Source organism: Ruditapes philippinarum, unplaced genomic scaffold (assembly GCF_026571515.1).
Source record: "Ruditapes philippinarum isolate M1 unplaced genomic scaffold, ASM2657151v2 ctg22_1_1_1_1, whole genome shotgun sequence".
NCBI lineage: Eukaryota > Metazoa > Mollusca > Bivalvia > Venerida > Veneridae > Ruditapes > Ruditapes philippinarum.
In genome coordinates this window covers 394,944-407,439 of record NW_026859666.1, presented here as the reverse complement: position 1 = coordinate 407,439, position 12,496 = coordinate 394,944, and the positions used below count along the sequence as shown (strand labels likewise).

At 33.6% G+C, this 12,496-nt stretch overlaps 1 long non-coding RNA gene across 2 annotated transcripts in view; it reads left to right on the top strand.

The window, feature by feature from the left end:
• The window catches only part of LOC132757431 (uncharacterized), a 73,766-nt gene that overhangs the window by 10,246 nt on the left and 51,024 nt on the right, over positions 1-12,496 (top strand). For both annotated transcript variants that reach the window (XR_009629450.1, XR_009629451.1), the window contains exon 2: positions 6,362-6,437. This is a non-coding gene — a long non-coding RNA (uncharacterized LOC132757431). The remainder of the gene's footprint in view (positions 1-6,361; positions 6,438-12,496) is intronic.

The window sequence follows — 12,496 nt, the reverse complement described above, 5'->3', positions numbered from 1 at the left end:
TTTGAATGGTTGTCATTGAAAAAAATCAGTGTTGTATGAATGCTTGGTAACTTGTGCATGTATCTTTCATTGTGAAAGAATACTTGGTATTTTATTCCATTTGCATTTTATTTTGTTGCAATGTGCTTTGTATCATGTCTTGTTGTGGAATGCTTGGTAATATGTAGCTCTCACTGTTACAGAATGATTGGTATCTCATGTGTAATGTGTAGCTCTCACTGTTACAGAATGATTGGTATCTCTTGTGTAATGTGTAGCTCTCACTGTTATGGAATGATTGGTATCTCATGTGTTATCTGTTAACTCCAGCTGTTACAGAATGATTGGTATCTCATGTGTAATGTGAAGCTCTCACTGTTATGGAATGATTGGTATCTCATGTGACATCTGTTGCTCTCGCTGTTACAGAATGATTGGTATCTCATGTGTCATGTGAAGCTATCACTGTTAGGGAATGATTGGTATCTCATGAAAACTTAAGATTACTCAGCCAACAGTATTGAGTGTGGTCAAACTTCAGGAATGAGCAGGCAGATAGGGCTCTTAATACTGGTGTTAAATGCCTATCACTTTCAGTTTTAGCTAGGTATGGGCTAAACAGCTTGGTTTGACGTAAAACCCAACATAAAAAAGTCATAGAGTGTAGCATTATATTACAATGTTTGATGTGAGGAAAATATACTCAGCAAATTTGAATAACACTTAAAATTCCTATCCCATATGGCCAGTATAGACATAAAAAGTCTATTCTTAGAAATGTAATACACCATATGCTGCCTATAAGCTATGCTTTATACGTTGCATGCTGTAGAAAAATATGTATTTTACAACAAGAGTAGAAAGATATAATGAATTCACCTTAAATGTGTGTCTGAGTGAAAAAAATCCAATTTACGAAGTTTAATGAATATATTATATATATTTCAGTCTTTGCATAACTTCCAATTTTTAATCCTCAATCTGCTGTAATGGACTTGTCCAGCTTTGAATTTGGAATGGTTCATTGTTAGATGTAGGGATTTTAATATATCTTAATAATGAAAATGAGCCAGCAACCAACAGTATTGAGCCAGATGAGACTGCACAGATGTACTGGCCCGGCTCTCTGTGTTAAGGCATTAATAGTTAATGGTCTATCATGTTACCTCATATTTCAAGGTTCATTAGATTTTATAATGAATATACCAAATTTGCTTGTTGCATTCAGATATCTTCTAGAATTACTTATTTACATTTTGAACCAATTGTAATGTCTACATTATTAAAGTAAGATTGTAAGTTGTTTTCTTGGTAGACATATTATAAGTGATATATGCAATTTGGCTTGGAATATACTTTGATTGGATGATTTCAAACTTTGTAGATTGATGTTCATTAAATTGAAGCAAACTTGGAAGGTTGATACATATTTATGTTAACTTGGTATATATTAGGATGATTTGCAAAATGTGTAGTATTGCTATATATTTAGATAATTGCAAACTGCATATAAACTTATATATCTGAATGATTGCAAACTTGGTATATATTTGGATCATTGCAAAATGCTTAACTTGGTATATATTTTAGTAATTGCTGAATACCCAAACTTGGTATTTATTTGAATGATTGCAAACTATATTTGAGTAATACACTTGGTATTTATTTGAATGATTGTAAACTGAGCAAACTTGGTATATATTTGAGTAGTACACTTGGTATTTGGTATTTATTTGAATGATTGTAAACTGAGCATATTAACTTGGTATATATTTGAGTAATTGCTAAATGCATACACTTGGTATTTATTTGAATGATTGTAAACTGAGCATATTAACTTGGTATATATTTGAGTAATTGCTAAATGCATACACTTGGTATTTATTTGAATGATTGTAAACTGAGCAAACTTTATATATTTTTGCATGTTGTTTCATTTATACTGAACTTTTTTCATTGGGTAGGAACCTGCTTATAGACACTATTGAAGCCTCTCCTGGAACCCACCAGTACTGGGCAATGACTGTATTTGCCCTTGACAGGGTTTAAACCCACACGGCTAGCGATCAAAAGTTACTAGTCTATCACTTGGCCATGCTACCACTTGCAATATATAAACCACTTGGTATATATATTTGGTATAAATTGATAATTATAGACTTTGCTAAATACTTGACATGAACTGATGGCAAGCTTGCATTGTGTGTAGTGGAAAGCTTGTTTAACCATAGACTGCTGGGGGCAGATTATACCAATATGACCATTGCAGACCCGGATCAGTTAGCACATCCTTGTCAACTTATCATGGTCCTCAATGTTTGCTATTCAGTCACTAGTTATTTAGAAAATTTTGCTGAAAATGACAAATGATTTTGTCCCGATTGAAAGGTGAACTTGTCCATTTGAGATATTTAGGGTTAATTTAAAAAGCTAGTATGAAATAGTAGAATGGGTAGAAATTGAAGTTTTCAGTTAAAATACAATAGCTAGAGACATGTGATATTTTTCTCAAGTTAAAGACTGACTTAAATAAAACCTGTAGCCTTTTTAATTGAATTTTAAACAGTAATTACCCTAGTTGGAATGAAATAGATTCTTTAATAAAATGGCTGAACATTTTTTCACAAGTGTATTTATTATTATTTTATCTCATTAAGGATGTATTATTGAAACATTTTTGACAGAGAATGCTTTCCTAAGATATTTATAGCAACTATCATATTACATGAAGAATTGATCTAAATTACAGACTTGTAGCTCAATTTTATTGATGGAGTCACATATCCAAGAAAATAAAAAAAAGGAAACGAAGAAAGATTTATGCAAATTTCTTTTATTCTTTAGAATTATGTCTTGTTTTTCGGTAGCGCTATCTAAACGGGCTTATTCAGCATTTTTTTCAGAGCATAGCCAGTAGGTCTGTTTGATTAAATAAAATCAGAACATGTTCTGACGAGAGGTTTCTTCTTTAACAAATGAACGGTTGTTATACATGGAAGACATTTTAGTTTCTAGGAGAATTTAGTTACAGTTAACATGGAGTTTTATTCTACATCCCTATATAATACATTTTTTTCATAGAAAAAGTTTCAGTCTTATTTACTTTGTTGCAATTTGTAAACAAACATATCTGTTGTAAAGTTGAAAATATTAAAAAAATTTAAGCTAGTCAAAAAATGCTTGTCATAGTTTATTTCTGATATAGACTTTAATTTATGGATGATTATATCTTAGATATTTGTTTGTAGGTTTCTTGTTTGGAGGTCACACATGGTTAAGAGGGATGAGTCTTAATGGTGACAGTATAGGGCCAGGCTGGCAATTCGTCCAGTCTTACCTGACTCTATAATGTTGGTAGCCCTTAATCTTTAAATTGAGTGTTCAATGCAGGGCAGATTCATTCTGCATACTTTAGCAATGTTTGAGTGATGTCAAAATGGCATTTCAAGAATCCAGCAATTTCATATTTTTCTTGCTTTTTAGCAGTTATTGTAACAAATGTAAGTTTTCATGAAATTTCATCAAGACTGCTTCATAAGAATTTTGATAGAAAACAATAAATTGCTTCGAGTCAGTATAAACAAAGAAAATTAAGGAACCTAATCAATAAAGTCGTGACCTCAGAAATAGATAACTTTATTTCATTTGATAACAATGCTATGTTACGAAATTGAATTCTTCTAGAACGCCTTGCTGAAATTGGATATAGTCATTTCAATATTTATTGTGGTGTTTGACAATAATTTGTATGTTTAAACCTTTGCCCTCTTCTTGCTTTCGGTACAGGTGTTAAAATGGGTGAAGAAACTAGTAATTTAAAATTCTGATGGATTGATATAGTTTAGTGTCATCAAATTGAGGAATTAAAGAGTTTCATGTTCAACTAGATTTCTGAATGTAAAAATGAATTATAATAATTTCTAATTTGCTTCGTCCAGTAGACTTTTTTTTGTCATATTTTTTTGGTCAGATATCAGGTAGTATTTGGCCTTTGAGGTTTGAAGTACAAGAAACACAAGGTTTAATATAGTTGGCCTTATTTAAGGCGTAAGCAGGCTTTATGATAGCCATGATTTTTCTCTTTCCAACAATTTTCTGGAATGTGATATGGCCTTATGCCACACAGACCGATAAGTAAGCAGGTATTGGAAGGCAATCACACACAGATCAATGTGTGGGCGGGGAAAACTATCAATATCGCAAGGCTGTCAGGTGACTAGAGTTACGTTGATAATTTCTCAATGAAAATGTGTGGGTTTACAATGGAGATCTGAGAATACTACTTGTTGATGTGTGATTGGTTTAAACTGGTTAACGGTGTTTCAAAAAACAACATTGATTTGTTAAATGTAGGTGGTGTTCTTTTAATCTCTAGTGTACATAGTATGAAATAAGTTGTTCTGTTGGTATTATGAAATAATTTATCTTGTTTAAAAAGAAAAAAGCACCACCACATTTATACCATGATAAAGCTATGAAAAGACATGAATGGATAAATGCTTGAAAAAATCAATTGGTACTGCATGGTGGTGGTGGGGGGAGGTATTACTTGAATCATGCTAGAAACGGAAAATCTTGACATTTAGGCGTACAATGTCAGAAATCATCGAAATGCCAGCATATTCATTCATGAATGTCATGGTATTTTGTAATAGTAATGATTCCATTATGAATAATAGCATATTTCACAAGAACTAGAAAACGGTGAAATACAGACGACCTTAAGTGCAATAGAATAAAAGTGCTTTCTTGTTATTAAATGTTTAGATACAGATGGCTTTGGAATTTCTTTTATGATTTTGAGATTTTACTTTAGTTATTTTGGATTCAGGATTTTATTGTATGGTAAATTCTGGTAAGATTTTTAGTGTGTTTCCATTTTAAAAGCAATTTCTGTCTATCTAGTAAAAGTTGAGATTTTAGCTGTTTTACTATGTTTTACTATGCCATATTTTTGTATAAAAAAAATTTGTTTGCATAGAATTGTCTATTTATCCTGTTATTGGTAATTGTAAGCTAGTATAAGCTGACTGAATCTAAAGTTCTAATTTTTGACCTTTCTTTACTAGTTGCATTGTAAAGTCATTCCAGTACCTGATACACATGATCTAATGATGTTTTATTGATTACCTGGGATGATATAATTCAATATCTGTGTCTGCTTTTGCCTGGTTTAGTTTAGTGATGAGTAATTGATTATCTCCTCTGATTTAGTTTTAAATCTGGTGATGGTCTGTTTTTTTCTTGGTGTAGTTTAGTGATGATTAATTGATTGTCTTGTTTGATTTGATAAATTAAATAATGATTGGTTTTTATAACACAGTTAAACAAGATATGGTTTATTAATTATGTAGTGTGATATGTACATGTACATTTATCAGTGTGTGATGGTTCCATCTAATTGGTGAAATATAACAATGTTGTTTAGTGATGGTTCCATCTTAATTTTGAAACTGGACAATGTAGTCTAGTGATGGTTCTATCTAATTGGTAATTCAAAATAATGGTTACTTATTTAACAAGTGTGATATATTTTTCTTGGTAAAATATGACAATGCTGTCTAGTGATGGTTCCATCTAGTGTATGTTCATCATAGAGTGAATTTCTATTTTCTTAGTCTGCTAATGGTTATGTACAAGTCAACTGTCACATTGGCCTTCTCACGCGGCTGGAGAAGAGCTGAGAATGTTAGGGTTAAATTAACAATGTTTTTACCTTCATAGTGGTTAGCTGTCGTTTATTCCTGCGCCAAAATGCCTGGGAATATATCTAACTCACAGTGTGGGAACCTTAAAGCAGAGATGTGACTATCAGATGGTCCTATTAGGGCGTGGCCTCAGCCAGGGTTTTAAAAGTCCAGTCAAAAGTCCCTATTATTCTCCAGGGATGGGAGGACCTGTGGTTACAGTTATCGACTGTATGGTGCCAATCAAGATAAGAAAATATTATGTAAAACCCCAGAAGTCATAAAAATAGACTGAAAAACAATTGATAAATATATTTGTGAGGATTTTAAGTTTGTATTGTATTATCATACTGTATTATCTTACTGTATTTATATATATCATACTGTATAATCATCATACTGAGTTTATAAGTTTATTCTAAAGAGGACAAGTGAAACACTTATTTCATAACACTTTATTACATCACATTGTAGGTATAATTATCACAGGTATTGTCTTTTCTACCTAACCTGATCAGAATACTGCTGTGAGTATATAGCTCATTCATTTATGTAATGATGTAATAAGTCACCAGAAATGCTTGCAAAGAATTAAGAACAATTTACTTAGGTATGTATACTTGAGCAAACATAAAATGTTTCTTTTTTTGTACACTATAGGAATGAGTCTATCAACACTATTGTTGTATTTGTAGGTAGTGCATTCCAGGAGATGAGTGTAAATATAGTGTATTGGTGCATACTCCAGGTGTACATAGCTCACAGAGTGAGGTAAGATTTTTATTTGTACATGTATATTTATGTTATATCACATCTTTTTATACAAGAGATATGAGAATTTTTACATTGTCATGTATGACACTAACTTTTAACCCTTTAGCCTGCTAAATTTGTGTATTGGATTCATGTGGAACAGTCCATTTGAAAATAAAAGGATTTCAACATAAAAAAAAATGGCAGTAATAGCACCTGGTCAGAGAGTACTGGCCTGGCTTTATACCAGTGGCAGTAATAGCACCTGGTCAGAGAGTACTGGCCTGGCTTTATACCAGTGGCAGTAATAGCACCTGGTCAGAGAGTACTGGCCTGGTCAGAGAGTACTGGCCTGGCTTTATACCAGTGGCAGTAATAACACCTGGTCAGAGAGTACTGGCCTGGCTTTATACCAGTGGCAGTAATAACACCTGGTCAGAGAGTACTGGCCTGGCTTTATACCAGTGGCAGTAATAACACCTGGTCAGAGAGTACTGGCCTGGCTTTATACCAGTGGCAGTAATAACACCTGGTCAGAGAGTACTGGCCTGGCTTTATACCAGTGGCAAGGCTAGTCACTGCCAGTTCCAGCAAGAAATAATGTCTTATATACAGACTATCTAGATATATTCAAGTAATAGAAGGTGCCAGTTGTGCCAGGAAGATGCCGGGATGGATTTTTAAAAACCCTTCCTTGTTGCTCAGATAATACTTCCAATATTTTCCAATATCTTTTCAAAAAATTGCACATTTTTCTTTTGTTGCAACTTGTTCTATCAAAATTTACCTATATATTCTAATGGCAGACCTCTGATAAACACAGTATGTCAGATAAATTATCAACTTCTTTAAGTTAACCCACAAGTTTTCATTATGATTCAATGTTCAAAGTAGTGTATTCAGACCAGAAGTGCCAAAGGGGAAGTAATTCAAAGAATGCAACATTAACTATTCAGCAACGGAAGATTCTCCTCACCCAACACTTTATCATGTGTATTTTTGACAGTGTCTTTAAAATTTTTATTATAGCAAAATTTTTAGCACTTCTATGTGTTCTGTTGAAACTCTCAAACTGTGTTCTCTTGAAAATAAGTGGGGTCTATTTATAGAAATTTTTTAAAAATATGTACAGTTAAGTTTGCCTGTATTGAAAAATAGTCTTGGTGGGCCTTTAAGCAAGATAGTACACTGATTCAATGTATTTGTAAATTCATTTTTAATTCCCATTGGGTCTTAAAATAGTTATATTGACAAAAACAGCGATTAAAAGTGCCTCTCCTTATCATGAAATAAATTGAGTTTCTAAATTGGATTTTATAATCTTGAACCTTTCGCTGTTTCAATAAAAAAACGTGGTTAAAATACAATAAACTTAAGTATCTAGCTCCAGTCATAAACTGTAGATCTGTTTACATATCAACATATTTATTCATTTACCAACTGCCCACACGAAATAATGATGACAAAAATTGTTTGACCTGTGAAAGGCCTGTCATGGCCTGACAGCCTATTATTTACAGCCTGGTTACATTCTTAATAAATTGTTCATAAACTTCTTTTAACTCTAGTGTGAAAAATGAATGTTGCAATAAAAGGACTTCTCCTTTTTCTACAAGAAGGGGTGTGACAAAAATATATTGATAACAGTTTTCAAACTGCTTTTTCGAAATATAAAAGGATGATCTATTATTGGAAAGGTTGCCGGCTCATATGGTTCATTCAGGTGGCGAGGATAAAGCAACCAAATGGACTTACAGAGAAAGGTTCAGTACTCCATGTCAGAACTTCATGCTGCCAGTGTCAACATTCTGTATCACTTCTACTACTTGACATTGTCAGGTTATGCCAGTATCAATGAGATAGATGCTATCATTTCAGATAAACTATTTTCAGAAAGCTTGACGGACCATTCTAAATTTAAAGAAGGCTAATTCTGTGACACAAATTGACACACAAAAAAACCCATAGGCAGGGAAGTAGACTGATCCAAGAAACGAAAATCAATTACCGTTCCCTTCAAATTTTAATTATAAAATTGACAATACAAGGTTATATGTACTGCTATCACCCTCAGTCTGTGTTTTAAGCGATTTTATTTTACGCTAGTAAAACAAGTAAAAACAGATGTTCTACACTCTGAGTTGCTTGTCTGATGGTTGTTAATTAACTTAATTCATTGTTTCACAAGATGACATTCACTTTTGTACAGCTCCTGTCAGTGCATCATTTTATAGTTAATGAAAATCATTAATAACAGCAGTACCTTGAAGCATACAAATGAAGGTATCTGGAGTTAATACTCACATGAAGTTATTGACCTTTTCTTAGTTCACCTTGTGGATGAGCTTTTATAACTTCTGTTGTCTGTGTGTTAGTCAACTTGTATGTGGATGTGGTTTCATGACTTCTGGTCGTCTGTGTAAGTCAACCTGTATGTGGAAGTGGTTTCATGACTCCTGGTCGTCTGTTTGAGTCAACTTGTATGTGGATGTGGTTTCATGACTTCTGGTTGTCTGTGTGTGAGTCAACTTGTATGTGGATGTGGTTTCATGACTTCTGGTCGTCTGTGTGAGTCAACTTGTATGTGGATGTGGTTTCATGACTTCTGGTCGTCTGTGTAAGTCAACTTGTATGTGGATGTGGTTTCATGACTTCTGGTTGTCTGTGTGAGTCAACTTGTATGTGGAAGTGGTTTCATGACTTCTGGTTGTCTGTGTGAGTCAACTTGTATGTGGAAGTGGTTTCATGACTTCTAGTTGTCTGTGTGTGTCAACTTGTTGTGACTGAACTTTAGTGAACATCTGTTGTCTGTGTGTTGATGATGAGTGTGTGTCAACATGTATGTGGATTCATGACTTCTAGTCGTCTGTGCTAGTCAACTTGTATGTGGATGTGGTTTCATGACTTCTGGTTGTCAGTGCTAGTCAACTTGTATGTGGATGTGGTTTCATGACTTCTGGTTGTCTGTGTGAGTCAACTTGTATGTGGATGTGGTTTCATAACTTCTGGTCGTCTGTGCTAGTTCAACTTGTATGTGGATGTGGTTTCATGACTTTGGTCGTCTGTGCTAGTCAACTTGTATGTGGAAGTGGTTTCATGACTTCTGGTTGTCTGTGTGAGTCAACTTGTATGTTAGAAGTGGTTTCATGACTTCTGGTTGTCTGTGTGAGTCAACTTGTATGTGGAAGTGGTTTCATGACTTCTGGTGGCTGTGTGTGTGTCAACTTGTTGTGACTGAACTTTAGTGAACATCTGTTGTCTGTGTGTTGATGAGTGTGTGTCAACTTGTATGTGGATGTGGTTTCATGACTTCTAGTCGTCTGTGCTAGTCAACTTGTATGTGGATGTGGTTTCATGACTTCTGGTCGTCAGTGTGTGTCAACTTGTATGTGGATATGGTTTCATTACTTCTGGTTGTCTGTGTGTGTGTCAACTTGTATGTGGACGTGGTTTCATAACTTCTGGTTGTCTGTGTGTGTAAGTCAACGTGGATGTGGTTTCATGACTTCTGGTTGTCTGTGTAAGTCAACTTGTATGTGGATGTGGTTTCATGATTTCTGGTTGTCTGTGCTAGTCAACTTGTATGTGGATGTGGTTTCATGACTTCTAGTCGTCTGTGCTAGTCAACTTGTATGTGGATGTGGTTTTATTACTTCTGGTCGTCTTTGTGTCTGTGTCATGAACTTTAGTGAACATCTGTTGCCTATGCTTGGGCAATTGTGTGCTCAGCATCTTTGTGGATGTCTTTTCATGACAGTCTGTTGCCTTTCCTTGGTTAGTGCTTGCATCCACTTGTTTGTGGATGTACTTTTGTGAATGTCTCTTGCCTGTCCATGTGTGAGTGCATGTGTCAACTTGTTTGTGGATGTGAGTTTGTTGTCTGTGCATAGTAAGCAACTGTGTCTGTGACAGTTGTTGTCTGTGCTTGGGTGTATTCACTCAATCAACTTGTTTGTGGATGGGTTTTTGTGACTGTCTGTTGATTATGCTTGGTTGAGTTTGTGCGTGTCAACTTTTCTGCACAGTAGCATTTTCATTTATTCTCAGAACTAAAATCAACAATGGATCTACATCCATGCCATAGCATCCTAATCCCATCTTGCATTGGCTTTATGGCCCCTGAATCTTACTTTGGACAATTTAATTCGTAAGATGGTTTATAAATGAAAAAATAAAGTTGATTCTCCATTAAATGAGATTTAATTGATTTTAGGCAATTAAATGAATGAGGTGTATCTTGTTGAATAAAGGCAATATGATAAAATAAGAGATGAATTAAGGTAATATGATGAAATTGGAGGTGATTTAAGGTAATATGATGAATTGGTTGTTGATGTTAGAGATATAGATGTTATCTGTGTCCCTGTTAATGTAGGAAATATGGAGGTGGATTTAGGAAATATGATGTATAGGGAATATGATGAAATTGGAGGTGGATTTAGTCAATATGATGAAATTGGAGGTGGATTTAGGCAATATGATGAAATTGGAGGTGGATTTAGGCAAAATGATGAAATTGGAGGTGGATTTAGGCAAAATGATGAAATTGGAGGTGGATGTTGGCAATATAAAGAAATTTGTGGTGGATCTATGGATTAAGGCAATATGATGTTTTGTTAAATTTGACAAAATAATCAAGTTAGCTGAAATCAGGCTGTGTAGATTTGAATAATTACTCAGATTGTAGTGAAATTATTAGATAAATTATGAAAATAAGATACTACTCTAAACAGTACTATAGGTTTCACTCATATTCTATGTTAAAAGATAACCTTTTCTCCATGCTTAAATTCTGTACCATGAGTTGAACAGATTGGTTTTCTCTTTTGTTAAATCTAATGAAGCTTTGTTATAGTCTTGATACTAACAACACAAACTGGAAAAAATGTCAGATATTCAAATTATTGTTAAACTTGTTTTTAGGTTTTAAATTTTCTTTTCCATGCAGTTTAATACATTACTGCTAACTCTCCCACGTCTATTTAATCAGGACTATACCAGTTGTATGGGTCACCTATTTTCTACCTTGTCTATTTATACATCAATGGATTTGTGACCTAAATATCTGGCTCAGGAATGTTACTTAAGGCAGGTTGGTATAAAAAAAAAAGTGTTATCAATGAAAACTCTCCAGTTTTGTATGTGAATAAGCTAGTTCATTGATTAATTTAATTAAATCGAGGAGAAAAATGTTGTGTATTGGTTCAATACTGGTTCAGGATTGGACTAGTGGTAAGTTTTAGATTTAAAGGAATGTATATTTGATGTATATTTGATGGCAAGTATGAAAGTTTTATACCTTAATAGACTTTACTTAATGTGCAGAAATGGCATAGCGTCAAAGGTATGTGACTTTTTGTTGGAGTGTATACATGTATATTGTATATATCTCATTAATGGAGTAAAGTTCAGTTTCATGGTGTTTAATAATTTAAAGTAGCACCAGAAAGGTTAAATATATTTTTAACACAGTAAAGTCTTTCGGAAAATACAAAATACGTTCACAGTTTAATTCATTGATAAAACTTAAGGAAAAATAAACGTGCAGTTTTAGGAATTCATTGATTTTCTTAATAAATAAACTCTTGCTAGTTTTGAACTAAATGTGGCAGTATTTACTTTTTTACTACAACATATTACTATGCTGGGTAAGTAACGGGTCCATGGTTATTCTGTTTAGTAAGAGGCATGTTAAGCTAGTTTTTTATGTGGATGGTTGGGACTTGGGCAAGCTTGACTTGCTATCATGATGCAACCGAAAGAGGTTAGCCTATAAACTGTATACTATTGTCTTATAGATTTAATATTTTCATCTTGATATCCCCAAATTGATAATGGACTGTTCCATAAATAGATCTGGACAAGTTCAAGAAATTCAGCAAATTAAGGATTAAATCACATGATTTGAACTATTGACAAAGTTTTTAATCATTAATACAAATTAAAAATAATTTTGGGGAAAAAAAATTCAAAATAAACCTGGAAGCATGAATGCTGCTTTAAATGTGAAAGAAGTTTTATAGCTATAAAATGCTAATTAAATGCTAATAAGGATTGTGGGTGGGGCAGTTAAATTG